This window comes from Vulpes lagopus, chromosome 1, assembly GCF_018345385.1.
Source record: "Vulpes lagopus strain Blue_001 chromosome 1, ASM1834538v1, whole genome shotgun sequence".
Taxonomy (NCBI): Eukaryota; Metazoa; Chordata; class Mammalia; order Carnivora; family Canidae; genus Vulpes; species Vulpes lagopus.
This window is the reverse complement of record NC_054824.1, coordinates 49,504,822-49,523,363: the sequence shown is the minus strand read 5'-3', so window position 1 is coordinate 49,523,363 and position 18,542 is coordinate 49,504,822. Positions and strand designations below refer to the sequence as shown.

Below are 18,542 nucleotides of genomic sequence, written 5' to 3'. Positions count from 1 at the left end.
GGAGAAATAATCTGAAAACAGTAATAAGGAGTGAAAAGGACATCACTACTCCCTCAGCCCTGAGTCTAGGGTTGGTGGGTAGGTGATATAATTCAAAGTAGAACCAAGTTTTAATCAAGGAAAGGAGGTAAAGGAAGTCTTCAGAGAAGAAGTTGTGGATGTGGGGAGGTTACTGTCATTAGAACTCTTTTGCTTCAGCACAGCTATGAATATAATGTCATCTTCACTAATAACAACAGATACAGAAGCAGTTGCCTAACTCCTTCTTCCTTGCATTTTATATTTGTTCTTTGGAAACATTTGGCATGGTTTCATAACATTAGTTTATACAAAAATATACTATTCAATTTAAAGAATGCAACCAGGGCTGCTTCTTAGAAATTCATCATTGCAGAGCTTGAAGAAACCTCAAAAATCACATAACTCCTTGAAAAAACTTGTATTCAATGTCATATCATTAAAGTCCCAGATTTCTGAAATGCTTGGCAGCTCAGCATTTGAGCATACCTGAGTGGCTCAGCGGTTGAGTGTCTACCTTTTGTTCAGGGCGTGATCCCAGATCCAGGGATCAAGTCCCACATCCGCCTCCCTACAAGAAGCCTGCTTTCTCTCTCTATGTCTCTTCCTCTCTGTGTGTGTCCCTCATAAATAAATAAATAAATAAAATCCTTAAAAATAAAGTACATATTTCTATACCATCATAAGTAAAAGAATCAAATAATTTTCTTCATTTGTCACCAGAGATTAAAAAAGAAAACCTCATCTTTTGTAATATCTGTGAGGGCGCCACAAATGTGGGAGATAACAAAGTTGTTTTCTTATCTCTGTACAGGCACTTTTTTTTAAGGTAACACTTCACAAATTTGTGTCTCATCCTTGTGCAGAAGCCATGCCAGTCTCCTTGTACAGTTCCAATTTCACTATTTGTGCTGAAGTGAGAGCCGAACTGGCACATTTTAGTTGTGTGACCTTTAGCAATTCATTTGATCCACAGACCTCCAGCTCCAAACATGGAACTGAATTAAATCATTTCATAGATTCTATTCAGCTAAAAATAGAACAGGAACACTGAAACTTTCTGCTTTGGAACAGGAGAATAGGGAATTTCAACTTGATAAATTTTAGAATGGTAAATTTGGATTGAAAAATTAGATATTGATTTTATTTATTCCTCCAAATATTTAATTGATATATTTATGAATAAAGTACTGTGACTCAGGTCCATTGAATGAATAAATTAGCTCTGGTTCTTAGTAAAGACAAAAAAAAAGGCAGAAAGAAATATATAAAGATAAAGGCAACTGTTAATGACATATGACTTTAAAACAATACAATTATCATCCTCCTCCAAGCCAACCAACACTGACAATGTGTATTTTTGTTAATAAATATAATATATTGAGGAAGGCCACTTAAAATGACTATATACAGACATATATGAAAAGATAGTATATTAGTTCCCAAAATAAACATTTCATAGTTTTATAAAACCATATTTTATATGGTTTAATATTTTCTGATCAGACTTTCATCTTCAACAATATCTTATTTCTCAGTTCTAGTTTGGGCTTCACCTAATTATTCCTATGAAAAATATTCCTTCAGAATCTTTTTCCAGAATCCTGGACACTCTCTAAGCTCCTCTCAAACCATGTTATATATGTCTTACCTTAACATCATTTAATATGTACCTAAAATAAGAGGAGTAGAGCTTGGAGGTTTTTAACTCATATTTCCCCTGTCATTAAGAGCTCCCCTTTATCTCTCTAAAAAAAATGCAAATAGTTTTAATTTTGCTCGTAATCTTATATATTTCCACTTTGTAAGCTATTTTCTAAAATATGAATTGAAGTAATAGGAAAATTAAACAAGTCTGGCAAGCTTCGCATTTTCCATATTTAGTTGCTATATTTTGTCCTTCAGAACAAAATTCCACATAAGGTAAGGAAAAGACAGTAAATGTCAGAAAGATTATGGAGCCCCCAAAGCGTGCAGGAAGCCAACATGAATATGAGGAAATTCATTAACAAACCTGCCCAAGTGTGTTTACAAATGATTAAATTTATGGATAAAATGATACGATTCTAGAAGTTGCTTGAAAATAATCAGCGTTGAGGGTGGAGGTGAGGATAGGGAGTGGGTAATAGACTACAGATTAAAACAATACTACAGGTCAAGGGATGATGTTTAAGCTGGGTGATGGGTACATGGAGTCTGTTATATGATCCTTTCTACTTTTGTGTATGTTTAAATTTTGTAGAATAACATACTATTCTGTTGTAGTAAATGCTTAATTTAAAAATAATTAAACTGGACATTTTCTATCCTGGAATGGCTTTTAAAAAAAAAAAACTAGAGTAAATTATTCACTCATTAGATATAAATGCTTAATAAAATAATCATAGATTTTCATATACTACTTCCTTTATCAAACAATGTCTTAGTCGTAAAATATTCCGCTAATGTTTTAGAATGCATTTACCAGACATAAGCCAATAATTGTCATTTTACCTTTTTTTCATTATTTCCTAGAGAATCATGCAAACAGGCTTTGGCTTCCCATTGCTTTCTCATTAGCCCAAAACACATTGAGCCAAGATGAACAGACCAGGGCACAATTATCCAATCTATATTTGATTGGTGCTTGGTAAGTGCTGCTCCAAAATCTATTCGATGGATTGATGGATTAGTGATCCATGCAGATGCTCAAAATTAATTTGCTGCATTAGGACTCCCCGTGATGCTTTATTCCCTCAGTCAGCATGTACCAAGTAGTCTCCCTTCTTTTTTTAACCTTAATGATTCATTCCAACAAATATATTTTGAGCACATATAGTGTGAAAGCCAGTTTTAACCTGGTGCTTAAAATTACTGAGACTCATTTGCTGCTCATTGAAAAGCACACGGGAAGCTATAAGACAAGGCAGAGTGAGTACAATAGTAGAATGGTGAATAATGACTCCCCCCCCAATGCTCACATCTTGAGATTAAATTAAGGATTTTGAGATAAGGAGATTATCTGGTTCATCCAGGTTAACCCATTGTAATATAAAAAGTTCATTATAAGTGAAAGAGTGATACAGGAACATCAGAGTCAGAGATTTGAGATGCTATGCTGCTGGCTTTGAGGTGGAAAGAGCCACAAGCCAAGGAATGAAGATAACTTTTGGAAGCTGGCAAATGCAAGTAAACAGATTCATTCCTAGAGCCTCCAGAAGGAATACAGCCTTGCCAAGGCTTTGGTTTTAGCCTGATACAACCTATTTTGGACTCCTGACCTCCAGAAACTTGAGACCTCCAGAACTTAATTTGTGTTTGTTTAAGTCACTTTGTGTTTTAAACCACTAAGTTTGGGGTTATTTGTCACAACAGCAATAGAAACATACAGATAGGAACAAGATTAACATCAGGAACAGTTTTCTGGGGGAGATTAAATGGAAATATGAGAGAGGTCTCACTTCTGCATCCTTTTGATCTATACTGTCTAGTACAGTAACCACTAAACACATGTGACTAAACTTCAACTGGAACTAAAACCAAAATTTTATATTCAGTTTCTCATTTGCACTACCCACATGTCAAGTGCTCAATAGCCACATGTGGCTAGTGGGTACTCTCTTTGACCGGGTAGATATAGAACATTACCCTCATTACAGAGAATTCTATTAGGCAGCCTGGGTTTAGATCCTTAAGAATGGCACTAATTTCTGTCGTTCCCCTGGGGTGATATGCTTTTGATTTTTTATCTTGGCCAGGGTGGAGAACACAGGGATGGGGCAAATGTAGAGGCTCCCATCTAACCTTCAGTCGGTTATTGATCATGCTTAGTCTTTTATTATCAATCCTAGCTGCACAATGCACTGGAGAGCTTTTAAAAATACTAGTTTCCAATCTCATCCAAATCAATTGAGCTAGCATCTCTAGGAGAGTTTGAGGATCAGTACTTTTAATGTTTCCCAGATAACTCTTTAATAGAACTATTACTGAGCAATAACTTTACTTAAATGTAAGCACTGGTATTGCAAAGATCTTTCTTTTTATTCTCATATAAGTTACTTGGAGGCCATTTACAATACATAATTGCTGCCGAAATAACTTGTCTAACTAGTTAAGTAAGTCTTACAACAAAACACTTACCATCTAATGCCAAGGGGTATATCCCTGAACAAATGCAGAAATATGTATTTATTAATATATTAATATATTTAAGATTACTAATATTTATTATATTCTAGAATATTTACAATATACTATACAAACATATTTACATTATATATGCATTAATTTTGTTTCCTTTCACCAGAAATCTACTTGACTATTTGGTCCATGAGCATACTTTAGGAATAGACATTTAAAGATTTTATTTATTTGTTTGACAGAGAGAGAGAGAGAGCACAAGCAGGGGGAGCAGCAGGCAGATGGAGAGGGAAAAGTAGGCTCCCTGCTGAGCAAAGAGCCCAATGCATGCTCAATCCCAGGACCCAGGGATCATGTTCTGAGCTGAAGGCAGATGCTTAACCAATTGAGCCACCCAGGCACCCGAAGGAATAGACATTTAAAACATGGGTTCTAATATCTGGCACAGATGTTGCAAATTAACTGAGATTTAACTCACAAAAGCCAGGAATAATAAACAACCATCACTTATTTTTTTTTAATTATAATGTCTTTTAATTCACTGATTAAAAAAAAAAAAATACCATACTCCAAAGCAATATTAGATTACTCACACTACTGTTCCAGGCAAGAGGAGATGAAAGAAGTCAAGTCCAAATTTAGCTGTTGTGTACCTTTACTAGACTTGGTATTTAGGAGAAAGATCTTAGCCAAATGAGAACTAATGTCCCGTTGCCAGTATAAAAGTCAAAGGCTCACATTGCTAGACTATATTGCTAGAGAACAAGGGTGATGAACGCAAAAGGTTATTTTTCGAGCATGGCTTTAACCACCGGCCAGCTATCAGTTTTTGAAAGATACAATGTGGTTTAGCAACAACATGCCAATGCATTCTTTTATTTACTGAGATATAACTGACCATAATATTATATTAGCCTCGGGTGTACAATGTTTCAATTCAATATTTGTATACATTGTGAAATGGTCACCACAGTAAGTCTAATTACTGCCTGTTACCCCACATGCTTAATACAGAGGTGTGTCGGTGGCTCAGCCAGTTAAATGTCCGGTTCTTAATTTCAGATCAGATCATGACCTCAGGGCTGTGAGATGGAACCCAGCGTCTGGCTCCATGCCGGATGTGGAATCTGCTTAAGATTTTTCTCTCTCCCTCTGCCCCTATACCCATGTAAAAAAAAATAAAACTTAATACAATATTATTGATTATATTTCCAACCAATATATTTTAAAATTAAAAGCACCATTTCCATAAGGGGGAAATTTCCAAAACTCTTAGTGCTAGCTCATCAAACACAAGTTCTACAGAATACAATGCCTCTTTTCCTGGCCAACACAAATGTACAAAGATCCTGAGTAAAAAGAATAAAACAGAGAATACAATTCTTGGATTAGTGAGCAGAGACCAGTTCCAGGATATGAGTTGTTATATTAGAACATTTGTTTGGAAACATGTGTTCCTGGTATAATGATGGGAGCGGTCCAGATCAGAGCCCCTTGGCAGGGAGTCATTTGAGCCCCTATAGTGCCACCCTATTTATTTTAATGCCTTCTCTAGTCCCTTATCAGATAAACAATGAAAAGGAGAAAGAACATTGAGAAGAATGCTGCTAGAATCCTTCATAGTCAGGGCTAAGAAAAATCCTTATTCTCATGAGAGAGAGCTCAACAAAGTAATTCTCCTTCAACTGCATCTGCAGTATAGCCCTACAAATTTATAAGAGAGTTTTACCCTACTTTTGAAGATAAAAGTTAATTAACATGGTTATAGTTCTGTAACTACACACATTATACATATATACATACATATGTATGTATATATGTATGTATTTAGTCATATTATATAATTGATAATTATAATTAAAATACTACATACATGTGTTTATATATATATGCCTGAAAAATAGTGAACCAAAACATATTGAAACTGAAGGCTCTGACTGAAAAAAAAAATATTGCCCTTAAAAAACTTCAGTTTAAGAAACACTTGTGAGGACTCATTAAACACTGGGCTGACTCCTGACTCCTCTCCCTCTAAGGAGCAAATAAGGAAGACAGACATGTAACTACAGTGGTAGATCCAACAGCAGAGGAATGTTAAGGACTCTATGTGAGCACAGAGAAAAATCAACTAGCCTGATGTGATATCAGGAAGGCTTCTTGGTGGGAGTGACCGCTCAACTGTGTCTTGAAACAATGAGTCATGATAGGTATTATTCTTGCTGAGTGAGAATAAGGGCTAAGAGGTGGGATGAGTAATGGGTTATGGACAGAGGAAAGAACATAATGAACCAACAGTAAAATTATGTGAAGAGGGAACTATAAAAAATTTAGCAAACCTGGAGTATGACATGTGCTGTAAAGGTGGTGGCAGATGAGGCTGGAAGGAAAGGCAGCATTTAGATTATGAGGGCCATATACACCCCATTTTTGAGAAAACTTTCTCTTTTGCAACTGGCCATATTTGCATTTTAGATTATTCAGTCTCGCTGTTGTATGAAAGATTTAAGAGGGTAAATAATAGAAACAGAAAAATGAGTTATAAGGTTAATGCAAGCGAGCAATGAACCCTTATGAACTAGCATAATGGCAGTAGGGAAAGAGAGAAGACATGGAGTCCGTGATTATTTTGGTGATAAAATATAGATTTGGTGATTGAGTGGATACAGAAGGGGTAGAAGAAAGAATTCTTGCTTGGTTGACTGGGAAGATGTTGGTATTTGTTAAGGAATAACGAGTTTGAGTAAGTTGTCAATGAATGAAAACTTCTAAGTTCAGATGTATAATTTGTTGTGAAGTATCTATCAGAGATTCGGATAGGAATATCCAGCAGATACTTGATACATGGAACTGAAGTTCAGGAGAGACTTCAGGACCAAAAAGAAAGAAAGAGAAGGTTACTTGGAAGGCCAAAGAATATAAGTGATAGTAAGAAATAAAACAATACATAGGACATGAGATTGCCTCAAAAAACAGTACCATTTGGGGCACATCAATGCCACTAAGGTACATAAGGAGACGAAAGAGTGCCCTTGAAGGATGAAGAAGGAAGAGTTAGATAGGAAAAACAATAGCCAATATAAATTGGTATCAAAGAAACCAAGGGAGGAGAGGTTTACAAGGAAGATATGGTCCACAGTGGCAAAAACATCAGAGGAGTCAGTAAGGATGTTGAATTCACAGTCTCCCATACTAGGAAGACAGGCCACATGGCACATGTCTTTAACTGTTGTGACTACTGAGCCATGTTTGGTAAACCCCATAGATTTCTCAGGATCACTGCAGGTGAGGTGGAAGAGCAGGATGCAGCTTGAAGGCAGCTGGTAAGGCACTAACATGGCCAAAGTGTAGTGGGCTGCAATGATTTGGGGTTTCAGAATTACACAAAACTTGATTTGATTTGTTATTCTACCACTTTAAAAAAAATGGTGAGTTACCCTCTGAACCAAATATTTTCCAAAATTTGCAAAATTAAAATTAAATAATAATAGCAAGGTGCCAGCATGGTCAGGTACTAGTGAGAACTCTTCTAGGATTGTAGGTAGCATAATTTGGCTGTGTCCTCACATGATGGAGAGACAGATCCCCCTCTCTAACTCTATGTCTCTCCCTCTCTCTCTCTTTCTCTGTTCATATAAGAAGAGAGTCCTATCAGATTAGAGACCCACTCTGTAATCTCACTTAACCTTGATTACCTCCTTATAGGCCCTATCTCCAAATATAGTCACATTGAAAGTTAGGGCTTCAGTGTGTGAATTTGGTGGGAGACACAATTCAGTCCATAAGCATAGCCACTCAGATCACTGTCAGCCAAGACACCCACATACCCCTTCTTCAAATAAGAATGAGCACCCGAGGTCAGAAACATGGGTAGAGGCCTTCCTGTATACCCTCCCCCACTTGCCTCTGCCTTATCTAGCCTATTTTCTCTTCTCTCCTGCTTTGCCCAAAAATAATGCTATGGAATTAGTAAAAAGAATAAAGTTCTAAAATCGTATTCTTTTCCCAAAAGAGAAAGAACATATATCCCCAATTCAAATAACTCATGCATTGATTTTCCTTTTTAAGATATCACACCCTTTTGGAGGTGCCTGGATCTTGGGCCCTCTCCCCATTGAATAAATGTAACTGTCATATGTGAGTTGTCTGAAAGAAAGATTGCCTGCCTGGGAGGCAGGAAACTTGGATTCCAGGCTCAGTTCTACTGTAAATTATCAGCAGCAACTTGGCTAATATATTTAAATCTTGAAGCTGGTTTTCTTAAAAGTAAAATGACTGGGTTGTATTTAATGGTCTTAAACTTTATTCCATTCCCAACATCACACAATTCTAACAATATCAAAATGTCTCTAAGGTTCAAAACAGTCAGCTTCCATAACCCCCAACTCAAGATCTTCTATTAGAGTTTCATGACCCTAGTTTGTGATTTCCCATGGTAAGAAATAGATACTTCAATAGTATGGCTTGCACTCAATGCATTCTCTAAATGGAACAGAAGCAGAGTTTCCCTTATAACTTTAAATTAGTGCACAAGGTTACTTTCTACATATGGCAGTACAGTAACTGTAAACCCAAGAGCATTCCACTAGAGGGCAATACGGTAACATAGATTCTTTAGTACCTTGGCATTTTATTCTATAGTGGATCACCTGTAAACATGATGTAATTCAATCTCTGAGCGCTGCCAGTATTATGGAATGTCACTGCAAGTACAGAATACAAACTAAAAAAAATTAAAATAAATAAATTCAATGCAACTGGGAACTATTTAATGCCAACATGATAAATGTAGACATTTTGACTGATCATAAACAAGGCAAATGCATGAAGATAAACTCAAACAATGGACTCTTTCCTTTTTTATCCAGATACCAGACTCTACAATACAGGACAACTATGTTCTGTTCCTTTTAAAGGATATTGCCTCATGAAGTGGCTGTGACCTATTCCTTGAGCGGGATGCCTGCATCCTCCACCAGTGCCAGCCCTCCCCACTCCCAGGCCTACCTTCCTCCGCTTGACTGGATCCCACAAAAGCCTGACGAGCCAACTATGAGGTAGCTTAATACAAAAAGTTCTACACAAATGTGGCCAGGGCTAACTGGTTGCACCAACAATATTCTCTCATTCTGAAATGTAACTGTACACCCATGGAGAGAATTGACTGCAGGAATGTATATGAGAAGAAACTAAAGAGAATTACCTTGGAGGCCTGCTGCTTGGGGAGTGGGGAGCAGGCGGCATTGGAAAGGCCTATCTTTAAATCTTAGTCTAATCCTGAATCTTTCCAATTTCCAAACTACAGTTCCAATTTTTTAGAGACTATTCCTAATTTCTTTAAAATTTTTCTCTCCTTTTTTTTCTCCCTCCCTCTTCTCTCTCCCTCCCTGCTAACCAATTTCCTTTTTGCACCTGGTACTTAAAGTGTTACTATTTTGCAACTGCGTGAGCATACCCTTGAACTACAGAGGAGTCTTAAATTTGGTATTTGCTTGCTAAGAAAAACTCCAATTAAAAATACACATTTTCAAACAGATTATTCTTATTTTAAAGAAAGAATTGAAGTTTTATACAAATACTGAGAGATTGGATAGTAAAAATTTGGAGCAGCTCACTGTATTGCTGGGTATCCAAATTGAAAGCCATTGGGTATCCAAATTCTAGTCATTGAGGCACAAGATTTCTCCAGAAGGGTCATGTGGGATTTGAAGACTGCAGCCCCCTGGAGTTTCTCACTGTCATGCTAGTCCATACTCACCCTCCAGCAATTCATCAAAATTATCATCCAAGTGCTTCTACCTACCTGTTCATGGCTCTAGTGGCTTCTGTTCCAGTTAAGCCAATCTCAGCTGTGACTGTCTGAATCCACCACTCTCCACATCTCAGGGTGGCAGTTTGCCCCACAAGCCCAGTTCTCTGATGAATCAAGAAAAGTCATTGATTTTCAGTTCGTTCAGCTTTTTCTTCTTGTAAGGATGGGAATGATGACTTCCAAGCTCTTTCTACGTCAGAACTAAAATTAAAGTTCAAAGACGATTTAGCAAGCTTCACCATGACCCTGACACCATGCAAACTCTTTTATAAGCATCTAATTCTCCCAATAACACTATGGCTTTCTGCTACAACCCCTACAATGCCTCCTTGTTGCAACCAGCTGCAAACCCCTGGGTGAGTCCTCCTCATTGTGTGATGATTTTAATTCCTTGTACATCCATTTCTCCTGTCATAACTTCTAGAAATTTCAAAATCCATGTAGATGACTCTTCCAATATTTCAGACTCTCAATTCCTCAAGCTCTCTTCTCTCCTTAGTTGACCATGCCCTCCATGCCATCCCAGTTCCCTCTCTCTATGGTCATATCAATGGCATATTTGCCATCACAGATAGGAATCTCTCCATGACCTGAATTTCAAAGTTCCATCTTTGGACCACTATCTCTTATCTCCCCAGTTCAATCGCTCTAGTTCTTCTGCCCCCATAAAACACTTCAATGACAACAGATATATACTCCCTTAATTCCACTTTTCACTGTTCCTTGCTGCTTTCAACACCTACTTTCTTCTATATCCATGGTCCATCATGATAATTACACCTTTGTGTAGAACCTCAAGTCTAATGCCCTCTTCATCATACTCTCTTTATACAACTGTCACTGTGGTTAAATCTAGCTCCGCCTAATCCTAACCCCGTACTTGTGAAGCTAAATGAGACTAAAGACAAATATTAACCACCCTGACTGGTCTTAAGTGAAATGTGTCCACAAGTACTTAATAATACCTGGAAATCCAAATATACTTTCTAGTACATTTTCCTTCCCATTCCCCTAAATGTTTGGTCCTCAGACCTTCAACATTTTCACCTGCCTCCTTATTCTCAGCTGATGACCATACTCACAATTTCTATTTCAGGGGAAAAAAGAAACTGTCAGGAGAAAAATTCCATGCTCTCTCACAACTACTGCCACCCACTTATCCTGAACCTGTGCCCACAATCTTTACCTTCATTCCTGATACAATCAATCTTGTATCAAATTAAGGCCAACCTTTCCATGTGAACACCAGATCCTTTCATTCTTTCTCGACCATTCTTTTCCTGACATCATTGATTTTTCCTTCTCTAATGGATTAGAGAAGATAAGCATAAACAAGCTGTAAATGATCCTATCTTTAAAAAGTATATATTTAGTATTGACCCCAATAGCAACTATCCCATTTCTTGGGTCTATTTTTCATTTTTTTAAAGATTTTATTTATTCATGAGAAACACAGAAAAAGAGAGAGAGGCAGAGACAGAGAGAGAAGACAGAGACAGACAGAGGCAGAGAGAGAAGTAGGCTCCCTGAGAGAAGTCTGATGTGGGACTCGATCCCAGAACCCTGGGATCACAGCCTGAGCCAAAGACAGACACTCAAATGCTGAGCCACCCAGGCATCCTTCTTGGGTCAATTTTTCAATAAAACTTCTTGAAATTGTCTGTACTTGTCTGATATTACACACACACGCACACACACACACACAACCAACTACTCTCTAACACTATTGCTGCTCCTTCCTCTCTCTCCCTCCACTCTAGCCACATGGCCTTTTGGCTATTTCTACACCTCACCAGTAAGGACCCATCTCAGGATCTTCTTTACCTGGAAATCTCTTTCCTTTAATATTCACATGTCCTATACCTTCACTCCTTCTAGACTTCTGTTCAATTGTCACTTATCAGAAAAGCCTAATAAACTTTTCTGAAATAGTAATGCACTTTCTCCCATCACTCTACCCAGGATTCTTTTTTCTTCCTTCTCTGCTTTGTTTTATTATTTTCCCAGAGTATTAGCATCTTCTGATTTTTTTTTTAAATTCTTATTTATTTATGATAGTCACACACAGAGAGAGGGGCAGAGACACAGGCAGAGGGAGAAGCAGGCTCCATGCAGGGAGCCCAACGTGGGATTCGATCCGGGGTCTCCAGGGTCATGCCCTGGGCCAAAGGCAGGCGCCAAACCACTGCGGCACCCAGGGATCCCTCTTCTGAATTTTTAAAATTATTACTCTACACCAGATAAGGTAAACTTCTTAGAAGAGGAACTTTCATCTGCTTTATTTACTGATTTCTTCCACGTATCTAGAACAGTCCCTGAACATAGGGAGCATTCAACATATTAGCTGAATGAATACTAAATTTTGCAGAAAAGGAAACCAAATTTTACAGACAGTATGTTAAATGGCTCATCCACTAGAGGTACAGAAATGATATAAATTGCAAAAATTCTAATTAAACATGATTTTCAGGGTACCTGGTTGGCTTAGTCAGTGGAGCATGCAACTCTTGATCTCAGGGTTGCGGGTTTGAGTCCCATGTTTGGTATCAAGATCACTTTTAAAACAAAATCTTAAGAAAACATACACACTCAGAGAAAAATACCATCTTCATTACATTATAGTTAGGAATCAATTCTCCATGGGTCTCTCATGTTTCTGCTCATCTTAAAAGCAATGGCACTGCCTAACTTTGCTCCAGACTATATTTTCATAGATATTTATATACTGATCAGTTCCAGAAATTAGACATGGTACCTCCCTCAAGAACAAAAGGCAGGCATGCTTGCTGCCCATTTTTCAAAAATTAGATTCCCTAAATTCAGGGTTTTTCTCCTATAATGAAACCTACCACATGTATAGGCACCACTCTGGACCCAACACATTGGCCCAGGGGAATTTGGGGCAAAGAGAATTAACACAAACATGCTTTGAGTAATAAAGTCCTTTCAGTCTCTCTTACCTGTAAGTGCCTTCTGCCATCATCAAATCTGTGGCAGGCTAACTTGTGAGCTTGAAGGAGATAAGATCTCAGAGCCTTCATAGTTCTTCACATACACTCTACTACTGTTCCCAAGTGCACCAAGTGAATTCTGGTAGTATCTTTTTTTAAAAAAGATGTTATTTATTTATTCATGAGAGACACACAGAGAGAGGCAGAGACACAGGCAGAGGGAGAAGCAGGCTCTCTGCGGAGAGCCTGATGCAGGATTTGATCCCAGGGCCCTGGGATCATACCTGAGCCAAAGGCAGATGCTCAACCACTGAGCCACCCAGGTGTCCCAATTCTAGCAGTTTCTATCTCTGATTCTTAGAATCCCTAAGTTTACTGGAGATATTCTATTTAGTTATTCCTTAATCCTCTGTACAACTTAAGTAGTTGGCAACAGATGAAAGACTTAATCCTTTGCTCATGTTTATATTCAACCCAAGGTGCCAGGTAAATCTCAATGTGTTGAGGCACGGGTAAGTGCAATTCCTACTGGACAAACCAAGGCAATACTCAGGCTGCTCACTGATCTATAGTGAAGAGGATAACTAGGCACTGATTTAATGCTTGTGCCTGTAGTGGCTACAGACCTCTTGTCCTCACTCTTCTCCGGTCTAGGTGGCTTCTCCCCTCTACTAGCCTGTGATCTATTTTATGAGGTCTAGGGACAGGAAAAGCTTACTTTGCCAGTTTGAAGCTGAGTCCTTCTACCATATGATGCTTAGAACTCAAGAAGTTACCACCTTTGTTTGCTGTTTTACACTTTCCTCAAACCAGTGTGGACTGAACATTAGACTGGGTTGAAGAGAAACCCTCAGAGATCAAATAATCATGGACTTAGGGCTGTCTCTGTTAGTCCCAGACAGCATCCAGTTCCTAGGGCTAACACATAACTTAGTACTCCCCTAGGAGGACAATCTCTCCATTACTGGCCCTGAACATAACATGGCCCTAGACACCTGGACAGGAAAATGACAGTAGCATGGAAGACAGATCTACCCTTACACTTGATCAGAGGAACATGAGACAGAATCAGATGTCCTACCACATCTGGACAGCCATGGAACTGTACCCCACCCACTTCTATCATATTAATATGATAATTGAGATATTCTATATGACTGTGTCATTCTCTCAACAAATATTTAATTAATATTTGTTGTGATAACTAAGAATTTTAACATGAGGCAAGGGGAAATCCGGGAAAACACATGATTATATTTTAATGTCATATTTGGTTAGATGTGTTATTTTTTATTGTCAAAGTTCTTCACACATTTTAATTAAGTGCATATATATATAAATGAAAAGATAATTAAGTTTGGAAACTCTTGGTCTTTCTGAAAGTAATCAATGGCAGTATTTTACATAACTAGTTCTTCAGATAGCTTAACCTTATTACATTAAAAATATAATTTATAATTCATATATGTTAATTCAAACCTGGGAAATTATAAAAATGTAAAGAGTCAGAAGCAACAGGATAATCATAATTCCTTATCTCAGGAAGTAGTTGTAACACGGGCTCTAGCATACCAAATGTTTTTCCCTTACATAAAAATACCTTCTTCCTCATTTCACTAGGCTCTCAAATCTTGCCAGAGGAAAGACTGTAAAAACTAATCTAAAAAAATAAATAAATAAAAAATAAAAATAAAAACTAATCTAACTATAATTTAGTGATATTAGATCACAAAACAAAATGACAACACTGTCTTTCTATCTGGTTGACCATCTTACATTTTGATCAGTTGAAACAAGTCTTCAAAACATGAATTGATTAGCAAAGTACAATTTTGATTAAGTGAAGCAGGAAATTCTGATAAATCTTTCATAAAATAACTATTAATGTAATGCATCTGAGGCATCTGGGTGGCTTAGTAAGTTAAGCATCTGCCTTTGGCTCAGGTCATGATCTCAGAGTCTTGAGATCAAGCCCCACAGGGGCATTGGCATTGGGTTCCCCACTGAGCAGGGAGCCTGCTTTTCCTTCTCCCTCTGCTGCTCCCTCTGCTCCCTTTGTGATTTCTGTCTCTCAAATAAATAAAATCTTTTTTTAAAAATGCAACTCATCCATTCAGTTAAAAACACGTGTTTCTATCTTGACTTGATCAAGAATAGTGGTAATCAATACAGGAGTGATTTAGTTTTAACTGAGACTAGTAGACACATCTAAAACAATCCCCAAAAGTTACCTCCACTGGACACTTGGGCTTGATAGAGGAAAATCTTAACAGAAAATGGGAAATTCCTCCATTCTAATTACATATTTAGGAAATGGTTTGTAGACACACATGTATCTTCAGAATGGACTTTTTTTTCTTTTTGTATAAACCAATATGATCAAGTTAAACATTCTAATTTGTAATAGATGCTACAAAACTTCATTACTTTGATTTTATTTTTGTGAACCTCTTAATATTACATATTTTCTTCAAAAGTTCTAAAATTCTATAAATGTTTTAAAACTCCAACAGCTTTAGATGACCTCTGGATTTCAGAAATTTGGGTGTACATATGAGGAAGAATAAAAAATTATCATCTCATTTTATTAAAAGTAGTTTTAAAAAGTAGGTAAAAATGTGAATCTCATGCAATATGCTCTGCAGTGAATTTCAACAACAGAATAAAACAGTTTGGCTTAAGAATGGAACTAAAGTAATGGATTCAAAAACAAGGAAAGCTTACCCATGGTGAAGAAAAACTATCAGGCAACAGGTCAGCAGCTAAAGCCCCCAGATACAGGAGTCCTTGGCAAGACAGGGGTGGTCTGAGGTCAATGAGGCACTTGGAAAATAATGGTTGAGGGTGTGAACTCAACAACAGGCCCACACTCAGATCCTAGCTTCACTAGTTAGTAACTAGATACTCTTGGGCCAGTTACTGTCCTAAGAACATCAGTTTCTTCAAAATGGAAATGGAAATGATGACAGTACTTATCTCCTAGGGCCTTTGTGAGGAACAATGAGCAACCATCCACATAATACACTTGGCACAAGGTCTGGCCACCAGTCTAGCAGCTGAGTTGTGTTGAGATGAGGGAAGTTAATAATCAGGAACCAACTTGCTATCTTATGGAATATAAAGAAGACAGAGTACAAACCCATATATGTGGGGTCAGGCTGGCTACTGAGCAGTTGGGAATTGGGTCATTTGCTACCTGCATTCAAATTAAAAAACACATTTTCCTATTTTATAGGCAAAAGTGACTTGGAAATGCAACCCAGTGGTTGTTACAATATGTAAATATGTCCAACCCATTTTCTGTTTATATTCACACCACTACTTCAATAATTCATTTTCTATGACCATCACATGGTTTCTAGAAAATGAGTGAAGAATTAATGAGTCATCTTTTCTAACAGCCCTAACTATATAACGTCTTTAAATCCTGCTTTGTCTTAGTTAAGCAGACTTGCTTTCCAAAGGTCACAACCTCTTTCTTTGCCAAAGGCCTGAATATTTTCTCATTAGATCCTTAATTCTCTGTGAACTGCCCAACATGACCACAACGTTTAGTAATTTCTCATCTAGAAAGACAGCTGAATGCCTTTCTCAACACAGATTCAGTTCAGCTGAGTATTGCACTTTGCAAAATGCTCCTCTTTATCTTCTACCAGTGAAAACTCCCCTTTACTCTCTTATCCTCCTACTTTCAACATCAATATGGAAAATAATTAATTGAGTTAATTAGCTGCAGACACTTGACATTCTGATGAGAAGTGTAGCTCATGTTTCCCCTTTAGGAATATTTTTAATGTTTGTCTTTTTAAGAGGCTCCCATTTTACTCCCTCCTCGCCCCCAGATTCTTTAATTATTTTTCAGATCTTTAATTATTTGAGTCAAAATAAATTGATAGTTATATAAACTAAGTATATAAACTAGTCTTCACAGTGACAGTTTCAAATACTTTTAAGGTCAACTATTTTTAAGATACGAGTTCTTTTCAGTTAAAAACTTTTAAATATTTTAAAATCTATCCCACTTCAAATTTGATATCATACTGTGCATACTGAATTCTAGGTACAACACAGAATAATAGCTTTTGTCCTACGAAAGCCAGTATATAATTGTCTCTTCATTTGTCGTTAATTTTAAGACATTTTCCCAATCTCAAAAGTGGTAATTGCCCTGGAAAAAAAATCAAGTAGAGACTCTGCTTGTCATGTTTTCCACAAAATCCCCAAAGCTCAGGAAATGTTGTTGAATTAATAAGTCACTAGTGCAGCTGTAATGTGAGTCACAGAAAGACCAAACCTCTTTCAATTTGATGAAAGCTACACATTTGCAATGTTAAAGGCAGAAACACTTTAGATCCTATCTAAGAAAATCACCTTGCAGAACTGATAACCATAAAGGCTTAGAATTATTTCCTAAAAATTCTCTAATTCTTTTAAGAAGTTCTCTGTAATTCTTTGTAAATATTGAACTCTACCATTCCCGTAGAGTTTTTCCCACCTACTATTTTACAATATAAAACTGAAAAGCATACCATCAAATGGTAAGTAGAGAGAAAAGTACCAACCAGCAAACTCTGTTAACTGAGCTCACAGTCTGCTACTCAGTGATTACCTGACCAGATGAATCCAAATCCTCCACCAGCAGCAAGACTCCTGCTTTATGGACACAGTTCTGAAAAGGAAAGGCCATTATAGTTCAGAGCCTGTGTTTAAGACCAGAATGAACTGGGTTCAAATCCTAGCTTGGCCACCTACTAGCTATATGACCTACAGCAAGTGATGTAACCTCCCTAATCTTAGCTGTCTCATCTTTAAAATGACAAAAGCAATATCTATTTACAAATTTCTTATAATAGCATGAGACACTACTAAAGGCTCAAAAAATAGCTATTGTTATGACATTTATTACATGACATGTATCAACTGCCATTTCAAGTTTAAGGATTCTTTAACCGTACGGACTAAATTCTTAATAGAGTATATCATATACACACACACTCACACATCTGATAATTATGAGCACCATCCTTCCCAGTTCCCTGATTCTGTGAGGTCTACCGGAGTTGTAAAGCTGTAGGGGAGGAGACAGGGGAATGAAGGAAGTCAGCGTGGAGGAAGTCAGGAAATGCCCTTCACATTAGAAACTAGTCAAAAGCCAAATCTGTATAACACATTGGACCATTTCCTATCTTGATTTTTATATTACTGCCTGAATAATATAGGGCAGCAGATTTTTTTTTCTCTATCTTTATAACAGTTTAGTTCAGAGGTGAGAGGAAATGAAAAGGGTTGTTTGTCAGGAAATAAGTTCTCTTTACGCAGCTGAGAACATGAACCCACAAAAGTTGTGCCTAACTAGTTCCACAAACTTAAGTCACAGGTATAGGCAATGCTGTTATAAACTCGGAATACATGAAACACTTGAATGAATCTCAAATAGTCTCCTTCTGTTTTATCACAGATGCGGCAGGTGATACCAGAATCCTGAGCTAAGTTTAATGAAAGTTGCACATATTGGCCAGTGATTCTTTCTTTTTTTAAAGATTTTTAGTATTTATTTTGGAGAGAGAGTACAAGCGAGATGAGGGTCAGAGTGGGAAGCAGATCGAGCAAAGCAAGGCTCAATCCTGGATCTCTGGGATCATGAC

The 18,542-nt window shown here is 37.3% G+C and overlaps 1 protein-coding gene and 1 non-coding gene across 11 annotated transcripts in view; both read right to left on the bottom strand.

The window, feature by feature from the left end:
* COL21A1 (collagen type XXI alpha 1 chain) overlaps positions 1-17,944 on the bottom strand; it is a 227,203-nt gene extending 209,259 nt beyond the window's left edge. For 5 of the 10 annotated variants that reach the window (XM_041725133.1, XM_041725150.1, XM_041725142.1 and 2 more), the window contains exons 1-3: positions 17,897-17,944; positions 17,507-17,566; positions 9,938-10,147 (exon numbers count right to left, since the gene is read on the bottom strand). The gene's annotated coding sequence lies outside the window, so the exon portion shown is untranslated. Of the gene's footprint in view, positions 1-9,937; positions 10,148-15,621; positions 15,721-17,459; positions 17,567-17,896 lie in introns of those variants that run through there. The other 5 variants (XM_041725173.1, XM_041725189.1, XM_041725186.1 and 2 more) reach the window with 5 other exon arrangements.
* Positions 840-942, bottom strand: LOC121475171. Its single transcript, XR_005983644.1, has one exon. It is a non-coding gene; the product is annotated as a U6 spliceosomal RNA (small nuclear RNA).
* Positions 17,945-18,542: the final 598 nt, after the last annotated feature.